At 39.8% G+C, this 12023-nt stretch overlaps 1 protein-coding gene across 1 annotated transcript in view; it reads right to left on the bottom strand.

The window, feature by feature from the left end:
- ascc3 (activating signal cointegrator 1 complex subunit 3) overlaps window positions 1–12023 on the bottom strand; it is a 424683-nt gene that overhangs the window by 294167 nt on the left and 118493 nt on the right.

The raw sequence follows: 12023 nt of genomic DNA, 5'->3' as shown, positions 1-12023 counted from the left end.
AGAAATAATAATATACACTGGATGATACACCTACAAAATGATACATCTTCACTACAATGAAAACAATCAGGTCAAGGTCATGCACCAAAAAAGGCATTATGCACAGGTGGTGTTGGTGCAATATGCATGAAATACTTCAGGTAGTTTCTGACATATGCTCCAGAAACAGAATCAAAAAATATTTGAAGTGCCTCACAATGACCTTGAAAATCAGGTCAAGGTCATGTACCCCAAAAGGCACATCTACATTACCAACAGGCTTAGTGTGTGCAATATGAGTGAAATTCCTCAAGTAGTTTCTGAGATATGCTCCGGAAACCCAAAAATATTTCAAGTGCCTCACTATGACCTTGAAAATGAGGTCAAGGTCATGCACCCCAAAAGGCACATCTATACTATATAGAGATGGCCTGGGTGCAATATGAATGAAATCCCTCAAGTAGTTTCTGAGATATGCTGCGGACACGAAATGTGGACGGACGGACGGACGGACGGACGGACGGACGGACGTGCCCACACCAATAACCCCCTCCGTGCCTACGGCCGGCGGGGGATAAAAACATGCAATTACAAGAGCCGTGCAGCAACAGGTTAGCTGAAAACACACACACACACGGAGTTGTGTAGAAGTATTTTGCATCCAACTCAGATGATCACAGAGAAAGTACAGATAACCAAAAGCCAGAATGTAAACAGTGTCATAGAGCATTTGGGACAAACAGATGAAACACTTTGAACTTATCTAACCAAATAAAGACAGATATCTAGATCTGTATACAAAATTAAATACTGTATTAGTTCAGATGTTTGTTTGTACTTTAGCAACATGCTGGCACAGTGTTCACATTCTGAAATGTCATTATCATAGCAACATCTGTATTTATTGTAGCAATGCTCCACAAACATCACTGACAGAGATTAATATCAACTTGTTTAGGCTGGCATAGCAAAAGATGAGCTGGTTGCAACTCATAACATTAGTAACAACTGCCATTATTGTTCAGTGACTCAAGATGTAATGTGTATAATGTGTGTGACTATTTTGGTATTTGAATGAATTTTAATAGATTTACCTCAGACAGGTATAACTAAAACATGTACCCCCACAAGTTAAAGCAATTAACATCAATTTATAATCCACAACTTGCACTGAAGTAGTATGCCCAATGTCTATTTTGTGCTCTGCAATTTTCTATTTGACAATCGCATCCTCTATACCTAAACTGCATTGGTTATTTACCTTTAGACGAGCTGCTTGCATGCCTAACTACAGAAGCAAGCATTGGGCTAGTAAAGGAAATGTGGAAATACTGAAAATGATGTAGGAAGCATAATGCAACACAATACCTGTAACAGTGCAGTGACACACACAAAATGACATCTTAACGCAGTAATGACCATCAATATTTACACCTGCTTGGAGCTTTCCTGCGTGCCTGCTCCGCAGATGCAACAGTAGCCTGTTTTTCATGTTTGTCTTCCACAACAGTTAACAAGTTAATTATTAAAAGGTACATGGTTTATCATACTTGTAACAATGGAAGTGTGTATATATGAAAATTAACCTGTGAAGGCACAAACACATGAGTGTAGAGCAGACTGATATCTTCTCACCAGCAGACAAGTCCCAAACTTATATTTAAAAGTTAAACCTGCCCTGCCCTAAACTTCAAGCAAAGTTACTTGCTTATACCCACAAAAAAAGGAACCTAGCAGTTTCCAAAAAACTTTGTCAAGCTGCTCAAGATGTGTGTCTGGAATGAATGATATCCAAAAACCTTAACTTCCCTAATTTTTAAGTGTGGCCTTTACCTGCTGATGTTGTAAGCCTTAGCAAGTTTAAAAAAACAAACAAACAAACAAACAAACAAAAAACAGAAGGGTACCATGGACATAAAACTGCTATAATATTTACAAAATATAATTTGACAGTATAATATTCTTTCTCTGTGAACACATATCTATGGTTAGTGGATGGACTAATGGTCCATTCTCAGACAACGCTGATTAGGATTGAAATTGACAGGCACTTAAGAGACCTCAACACTGACAGTGCAGACAGACACAAGAGTCAGTATAATAAACTTTGAAAACAACAAGCGCAACCCTCCGTTTATCAATTTGTCATGGCACAAGACATATGCACACACTCAATTACATGCACACGCAAGCACCAAAGCTGACTCCTGTTAATTATGATGTCCATTAGCATGACTGACAGGAAGGTTAAGAGAGGTGAGCAGTTACACAAGTCTTCTGAAGTGTAACAAAATGATTTTGAGGTTTACGGGTATCACAATTTAGTGCCTTCATAAACAAAAGGTCAAGCTCAGAGAAGAAAGGCTGACCTTTTCTACTGCTGCATCTTCACTAGTTATGCAGTAGTGACGGAATACAAAGACCACTTCAGCAGACAGGATGGAAGTCGAGCCTTTAAAAGACAATGATGTGTGTCTGGACTCCGCTTGAGTCCTCCTACTCCCCAAGGGCCACACTAAACTGAGCTTTTGGTTTTCTGCCCCCAAAAAGAGCCAAGTAGTGAGTCCCTTGGGAAAGCCTGCCACAGTCCAGGGGGAATGTATGTACCAGTATGAGTTTGTCAGTCAAGGTGTCAGCCAGACTGACAGGTCATTGTGTTAGCTGACAGGTGGCTGAGAGCTACAGCACTTACATTAAGAAGGAACATAACTCACTCTCTGTTCACTAAGATGGAGGATAACACATATTTGTGGCATCACCAAACTCTCCAGTCATCTGAACAGATATGGAGGCAATTTCTGTTGTTCATACGGATGTACTTCAAATTCCAGACACAAATTATATGAGCTCCTAAAGTCATCAGTGCCCTGGAATTTTATTAAGTCTAAGGCCTGGAATCTGCTAATCATATCCACTATTGATGTCACGTAGGCTCAGCTTTTGCCTGTAAGGCCCACGGTTGCAAATTACACATGAAAAAGTGTTATTTTTTGTTTGTCTGTTTTAATACTGCATTTTGTCAGTGAGCGTTCGCAATGCAATTGGATGTAGCTGAGTACAAACAGCTGTGAACAAAAATTTACACACACTTGTAAAAATCATGCATGTAATGGCAGTCTTCAGTTTCAAATGACACAATTAATAAAATTATCTAACAGAGGGGTTTTGAATATGGCGGCGTAGAGATGAGTCACATCCGGCAGTGCTGGTAAAACAATTCGCTGATATTTTCATTTAACCCTACTAAAATCAAACCTCCATTCAACTAGTGATTGACTTTCTTAAGATGAGCATTAAGACCCATTTCTTAAAGCGGAACTTCGGTTTTTTTCAACCTGAGGTCTGTTTCCATATGTAATTTCATACATGTGAGTGATGGAGAAATGAATTTTCGACATAGCTCCAGTATTTAGCCAGGCAGGCAGCTTAGCAGCTCAGCTAGCAGCTCGGCTAGCGAAAAGTATGGGGCAGCTGGCCCCCCTGCGTCAAAGTCCGCCCTAACGTGCTTATTTCCCCACACTGACCGGCTCGGATAGTCTCAACGAGTGTCCCACAACATACGAGAGATGAGAAGTGAACGAAAACCTCCACATTACCTGGCGATGTTTTGACCACTTAGAGCATAAATTTGAATCCCTCATGAGCACTCAGTTGGCACTGACAGAGAGAATTATTGCCGCAGAGGAGCAAAGCATTGACCACGAGCGACACATTAAAATTTTGGAGCTGTGTATTTCTGATATGAAAAAATGTAATGAAAAACTTAACAAAAAACGATGACTTGGAGGGACGATCCAGACGGAATAATGTCAAGACTGTGGGAATACCAGAGGGTGAGGAAAAGGGCAAGCCCACAGATTTTATTAGGGAGCTGATACCGAGGTTACTCGGGGTGAAAAAGTTTGTGAAGCCTGTGATTGTGGACAGAGCACACCGCATACCTGTGCCAAAACCTACAGATGTTAAAAAGCCAAGGAGCATCATCGCCAAAATTCACTTTTACCAGGACAAAGAGCTGATCCTTCGGCTGAGTCGGCAACAACAGATGACCTATAATGGCCGACGGGTGTTCATCTACCCGGATTACACAGCGGAGGTGATGGCACAACGGAGGGGATTTCGACAGGTAACCCAGGCGCTTAAGGAGAGGGAGGTGAAATTCACTTTACGCTTCCCAGCAAAGCTTCATGTTTACTACAACGATCAGGTAAAAGTCTTCACTAGTCCCGGAGAAGCATTGTCATTTATAGAGGATGACATGAAAAAATAAATTCTTGATGCAGGCCTTTGAACTGAGAACTTTGAGAATATTAAGTTGCGCCTGCTTACCATCTACCTCCTAAATAGAAACGGCGGATTAAATGGTATGAACTCTTCATTATTTCTGTTTTATCTCCACTGTGGAGTGCTTGTGGACTTTTCTCGTCCATTGTCTGTGTTTAAGTCTGTTTTCACAGGGGGATTCTGGACTGCTGGCCATTTACCATGCATTCTCCTATAATTGATGGGGGTTTTTCTTTTTCCTTTTTGGAGGGGTGGGAGGCGGTGGTATGCGTGGTTGTGCGAGTGATGAGGCTGTGTGGGGAGAGATATGTTGATCTTGGTTTAGTCTCTGGGAGGGAACATTCTATTGTCATTATTTGTCATGTTGACATTATGTATAAAATTCCTGAGCCTTACAGTTTTTAATTATTTTATTCAATAACGTTAAATAAATGAATTTAAATGGAACTATTTTGCTCTTATGGAACATAAGGGGCCTTGGCAATGACTTAAAATGCGGGAAGGTTATTTCTCATTTGAATTCATTGAAGGGGGATATTTTGTTTCTACAAGAGACTCATACTGTCAAAGCTACAGAAGACAAACTTAAACCAAGCTGGATTTCACAGGTGTATCATGCTCCATTTACATCTTAGCCTCCCTTTTGAATTGAAATTTAAAACTATTGATCCAAATGGGAGATTTATTTTAATTTCTGGATGTATTAATTCATTTCCTATCACCCTGTTGAATATCTATGGGCCTAATTTTGATGATCCTACCTTCTTTCATAAAGTTTTTGATCTACTCCCAGAAGATGGATCGTCTAGTATTGTAATTGGAGGGGACTTTAATTGTTATTCGGATTTATCTTTAGACATATCCATTAAACCTTTTCCAACTATCAAAGCTGTGCAGAACCTTAATCACTTATTTAAATCAATAAATTTGGTAGACGTCTGGAGAATACAATGCTCTGACGCTCGAGAATATTCATTTTACTCAAATGTTCATCAGACCCGGCGCCTGCATAGCTCATCGGGTTAAGCAGGCGACCCTATACTAGAATTGATTATTTTATAGTTGATGCCGGTTTGATTTCAACCATCACAAATGCAGATCATTGTCCGGTTACACTGCAGCTGCAGTTATCTCTCCCTAGACCAAAATACTATTGGAAATGTAATCCTCTACTCTTGACTGAACCTGGGTTTAAGGAGTACATGATTAAAAAGTTAACAGATTTTCTTGAGATTAATGATAATAAAGAAGTTTCAGACTCCATGCTTTGGGAAGCGCTTAAAGTCACTATGACGGGATATATTATTTCTTTTGAAACCTATAGAAAAAATGAGAAAATTAAGAGATGTAAAGAAATAGAACAAGAAATTACTCAAATTGAACAAATACATCAATCCTCTTTACTACAGTCTGACTATAATAAGATTCTGAGATTAAAATCTGAGTATAACTCTCTAATGGGTAGTGAAATTCATAACCTTCTACTCAAAACCCGGCAGAAACACTTTGAATTAAATGATAAACCTCATAAATTACTTTCAAGACAACTTAAAGGTGAACAGGCAAAATCAGCTATTCACAAAATACAGTCAAAAATGGGCAAATACTTACAGACCAAAAAGATATTAATCAATGTTTTAGAGAGTTTTATTCTGATCTTTATACTTCTACTTCCACAGCACCAAATGGAGATTACTCTCAATTTTTTGATTCTTTGAATTTGCCACAGTTAAATGATAGAAACCAGAGGTTTCTGGAAAGAGAATTTTCAGTGCTTGAACTAAATGAGGAAATTACGGCATTCCTTACTGGTAAATGTCCTGGACCAGACGGGCTTGGAGCTGAATTTTACCAAGCCTTTAAGGATATTTCAACTCCTTACTTACTCAGGATGATAAATGACTCAGTAGCTAATAACAGACTTCCATAGTCTTTGTACAAAGCAAACATATGCTTGTTATCAAAAAGTGGAAAATATCCCACAGGTCCTGCTAATTACAGGCCTATCTCTCTACTTAATTTAGACCATAAAATTCTAACTAAAGTTCTTGCTACTAGATTAAATAAATTAATTGAAATTATTATTCATCCCAGGTAGGCTTTCTTTTTTTGATGTCTGTCGAGTGATGAATATACTTTACTCTGACACAGGAGAAAATACCAAAGCAGCTGTTATAACATTGGATGCCCAGAAAGCATTTGACTCCACTGAATGGCCGTACTTATTTGAAGCTTAAAAGAGGTTTGGTTTTGGAAATATTTCCGTGAACTGGATTAAAATGATTTACTGTTCTCCTGAATCCTCTGTTTTAACTAATAATATTTTATCTTAGACAGGGAGATTGCCTGTCTCCCTTGTTATTTAATATAGCGTTGGAACCTCTGGCAACTGGGATAAGAAATCACCCGCATATGAAGGGTATAGCAGGCGGTGGATGAGAGTGTCTTGTGACGTTTTATGTAGATGATTTACTTATCACTTTAACAATTCCTGAAGAAAGTATTCCTCCTCTTTTACAGTATATAATGATGTTTGGTAAAATTTCTGGTTACACAATAAACTGGGATAAAAGTGAACTTATGTTCACCAAGGAAAACAGGATTGTAAAAAATTGTCCCTTCAATATAGTCCAGGACTATATAACCTATTTAGGCATTAAAATCTCCAGAAGTCCAAAACAGTTGTTAAAATTTAATTTACTAGCGGGGGTAGACTAATTAAAATGTAGCATAGAGTACTGGAGGACTCTACCACTATCTGTGATCGGCAGAGTAAATGCTATAAAAATGGTATCACTACCAACATTTTTGTACCTCTTTCAAAACTTGCCAATTTGGATGTTTGTTGTTTGGGGATACAAAAAACATAGACTTTCCAAAAAAAAATTATACAGGCCAACTAAGGATGGTGGTCTTGGTCTTCCAGTGTTTAGGGATTATTGAGCAGCAAATGCTAGGGCAATGGCTTACTGGCAGTGGGGTTCTCCAGACCACCAATCATTGAATTCTGCCCCCTCTGGCTGAAATTGGAGCATGCATCTTTGGAAAAACTATACTCTTCCCTTTCTTCTTTACTTTTTACCAAGCTTTCTTCTGGTATCAAATCAGTTAGTCGTAGCTTTGTTGTGATAAATTCTCTTAAAATTCTCAACCACATAAGAAATGTCTTTAAAACTCCTGGTATATCAGTCTAAACTCCTGTCTGCTATAATTATGCTTTTGTTCCAGCAGTGCTGGACAACATATTTTCTTTGTGGTGTGCCAAAGGGTTGAGGTGTGTAGGGGATTGATATGTAGACAACAATTTTGCATCATTTTAGCAGTTAAGGTCCAAAAATGCTATACCTTATTCTGTTTTTCTTCCGTTATATGCAACTGAGGCATTTTGTACGAGAAAACAAATACTTGGAGTCGAACTGTCTGAGATATGCCCTTTTTGAATTGTTTTCTCTTTTACCTAGCAATAAGAAGCTCATCACCAAATTTGTAAGATATTTTTCAGAAGAATTAGTATTAAGAAAGCATGGGAAAGAGAAACTGTTGTTCTTTCTGACCAACTGTAGAAAACTGCTTTTTCCCGTATCCATAGTTGTTCAATAAATAGCAGACATAGGTTGATACAGTTTAAAGTAATTCATCATTTTTATTATTCTAAAGATAAGCTTCAAAAGTTCTACCCCTCTGTTTCTCTTAAATGTGATAAATGTACAGTCAGTGATGGTACAACGTTGCATTTTTTTGGGACTGTCCGTTAATCTACCAGCTCTGGGTCAGAATTGTTTTTCTTTTTCTCTGACGTGTATAAGAGGAAGTTCCACCTAGACAGGGAGTTTGCTCTTTTTGGAGCCTCAGAGGATTCATCTGTGCTCCCTGCACACATACAAGCAGTTCTCTTAATAGGCATGGTGTTAGCAAAAAAATTATTTAAAAAAATTGGAAAACACCAACTCCACCATGCTTCAACAGCTGGTTGCATGAATTGGTTTCAGTCATTCATTTAGGGAAAAACTGCGAAACAGTAATTTTTAAATCCCAACTCAAACTGGAGAAAATATGAGATCCCCTTTTGCAACACTTGGAACCATCTCAACTACATTTGATACTTGAGTATTTGGTCGCTTCTTGTACAAAGATGTTTAAGGATTGCCATGGAAGGCTTATTGTATATTTGTTGTGCCCTCAGTTATTATGAATTCCCTCTTTTTTTCTTTTTTTAATCTGAACCCCTCCTCATCAGCCAGAAGACAGTGTGTGTGTGTGTGTATGTGTGTGTGTGTGTGTGTGTGTGTGTGTGTATTGGTGACTATGTTGGGTTTTTGGTTTTCTTTTGTGTTGTTGGGGGGGGGGGGGGGTGAGTATGGGGTGGGAGATATGATTGTTTTCTTGTTTGTCATTACTAATCTGTTAATAAAAATAATATTTATTAAAAATAAAAAAAGGGAGAATTGGAGCCGTAGAGGATGCCATGGACCCGGTCAAAACCAAGGTTGAGACTCTGGAAACGACTGTGGATTTTTTTGGTCGAGTGTATTGACGATTTAGAGAACCGTGGGCGAAGGATGAATATCCGAACACTGAATCTTCCCTAGGGCGCTGAAGGGACCGCTGAAGGGACCAATCCAACGCGCTTTTTCAAGCGCTGGCTGCCTGAAATGCTGCACATTGAAGGGAAAGGCGGACGGATAAAGCTGGAGAGGGCTCACCGCTCACATGCTCCAAAGCCCCCATCCACTGTTCCCTCTAAGCTGCGCGCGTGCGCAACTGCACACTCCTGACACCATCTCAGCGCACAGAAAATCTGCGCTGCACACAAAAAAATCCAACCTAAATTGAAAATAAAATAAATTCATAATTCATTCTGTGCTATTTTTCAATGTCAGTCAGTGAGTGACCCCTGACTGGCTGCTCCAGCCAATGATGTGATTCATATCGGTATTTACGCAGCTAATCAACGTCGTTTGCAGACATCCTTATGTGCAGCCACCTTATGGGCTCGACACACGGGGAGCGACAGTTGAGGGGGAAATGCGAAAGTCATCGCAACAGAAGATACATTCAACACACGGTGCGCGATACTAGGCAGCCGCAGGTGACACACGGCGCGCTCTGGAAAAGCACAGATCGCTTGTCTCCCTCACTTCTGATTGGCTGTCGAATTGGATTTTTTTAAGTTTTCAAAGAGTTTCAGGACAGAAAAGCAAACAGATGATGAGCCAGAAGATATTGCTTGATTTAGCCGAAATTACCCTGGTGCCAACCAACTCCCATGCCAGCGGGATGGCATGGGAGCCCATAATTCGCCCCCCGTGTGTCGAGCCCATTAGCGGGCTGCTACAGCACGCTAGCATATCTAGTCTTCTATATATATATATCTATGCTTCTCTGTGTGCCCAGTACTATGGTCCTGTCGCGGGTTTCCTGGTTACAGACGCTGCTGCGCACTGCTCTGCACATTTAAAAATGTAACCCGTAACTCCACCACGTCCAAAGAAGCAAAAACGTTTGAGTGGGATGACTCGAACCCCTGGCAATGGGTACAAGAAAAACTGTGTTTTCTGTTGCTCATGGACTGGCTGAAGTAAGGCAGCATCAGGAGACAAAGATGTAAGAAACATGAGAATAGAGAGGACCCAACCAGCAGGTCACAGTTTATCATCCCCAATCATCTCCTGAAGTCCATTTGGTAAGAGACATCAGGATGAGATAAACTGGATTTCCTACAGTATATGTTTGTGAATTTACCAGATTATGCTTATATTCATAATATAAGCATAATAATATAAGTGGAGTAGTGGACACACTACTCCACTGTGCTAACCACAGTGGTGTAGTGGTTAGCACTTTCGCCTTGCAGCAAGAAGATCCCTGGTTCAAATCCCGGGGTGGGCCTGGAATCTTTCTGCATTGAGTTTGCATGTTCTCCCTGTGTATGCGTGGGTTTTCTCCGGGCACTCCGGCTTCCTCCCACAGTCTAAAAATATGCTGAGGTTAACTGATTACTCTAAATTGCCCGTAGGTGTGAATGTGATTGTTTGTCTGTATATGTAGCCCTGCAACAGACTGGCGACCTGTCCAGGGTGTCCCCTGCCTTCGCCTGAGTCAGCTGGGATCGGCTCCAGCACCCACCGCGACCCTAGTGAGGATAAAGCAGTGTATAGAGAATGGATGGATGGATGCTTATGATCATGCTGATGTGGCCGTAGACTCCACAGTATTTTAGTGACTCAATAAATTCCTAAGTTTTATTTATATGCTTTTTAGTTTTCAATAAACATTTATTTAATAGCCTATATGTGATCAATAAATGATCTTTGCCTATCTAAAGAAAACTCACTCAAAACTCTGATATGTTAACAGTACTAAATAAATATATAAATAAATACATGCATACATACATAAATGAGTTAATACATTAACTGTGTTAAGATAAGATTTAGATATAGATGAAAAAAATATCTGTAGATAATTTCTTTGTACAGTATTCTGCATTCAGTTGTTTGTTTTTGCAGAATCCAGTATTGCACACTGGTTGGTCATTACATTTTATTAGCATGGTTTCAATGTTTAAAATGATACCACTTCTTTTCAGACATAACCTGTTATCAAAAAAGAATAAAAAAATTCTTAGTTCCGTGTTAATAAAGCACTTAAAGCTTTAAGTATGGCTAAATGATTTTTTTCAAAATTAAATACGCCACTCCTTGGGTGGCAGTGGCCTCGAGTTCAGTAAAGTTGGAAAGATATTCACAGATTCAGAGTTCCAGCATCTATAACTTGTTAGATATAGGTTGTCAAAAACATAAATGATGCCTCTTTCCCATCGCTGTAAGGCACACAATATGCTACAAGCCCAGTTTTATCAAAAGTAGCTGTCTCTCAAGCTGCAGAAATAACACTGGTGTCTATGGAGTGAACAGGGACCATCTGCAACAGCAAAGACAGACAAAAATATTCAATAACTTCACTCTTATACATTGTAGTGTCACCAAAATCACAGGAGCCTTCAACTGGCTCCTGCTGACAAAGTGTTTTAACAGAAATGTAAATGCTGTAATTTGGTTCTTTTAACAAACCATGTAACTTGGATGGATGCGATGCTGGCGTGACCACAGTGCACACGCCTGATGTTGCTCACAGTGGTCCAAGGGTCTGCTCAGTGAGTTTGTGTGTTTGCTCAGACTCATGAAAAATTAGAGGGAACATTGCCCCATCCACACAAAGACCAAGACCCGTGGTGGTGCGTTTTCACAACTACCAAGACAAACAACGTGTGATGAATGCATCCTGGGAATTAGCAAGATGGAATCAGACCGTGAAACATGGAGGTTCTACGGTTATGTTTTTTCAGGATTTTTCTGCCGCCGTCATTCATATGAGAAAAGGATATGATGCAATGAAGAAACGGCTCCGGTCACTCGGTGCAGAATACAGGTTAATTTACTCCGCAAAGCTGAAAGTAACATGCCGTGGATCTACTAGAGTGTTTAATAACCCCGCCAAGGCAGAAGATTACATTAACACGATGGATGGGGCTGCTTCAAATTCCAATGAGTAACATTTGGGCTATACTAAAGACCATCTCTGACTATCATCTTTCAGTCAGTACTGTGACAAGAATGGAGCATCTAATTTACAATGACTGTGTAGGGAGAGATAAACACTGCCTCCCGGCGTCCCAGACTGATGTATCTTGTTGCCGGTAGCAACCCCACACATTCGATCTCAATCTGTGCTTATGGGAAGGACAGTGTTGCGTTCTA

Source organism: Acanthochromis polyacanthus, chromosome 12 (assembly GCF_021347895.1).
Source record: "Acanthochromis polyacanthus isolate Apoly-LR-REF ecotype Palm Island chromosome 12, KAUST_Apoly_ChrSc, whole genome shotgun sequence".
NCBI lineage: Eukaryota > Metazoa > Chordata > Actinopteri > Pomacentridae > Acanthochromis > Acanthochromis polyacanthus.
This window is presented reverse-complemented; position numbering and strand designations above follow the sequence as displayed.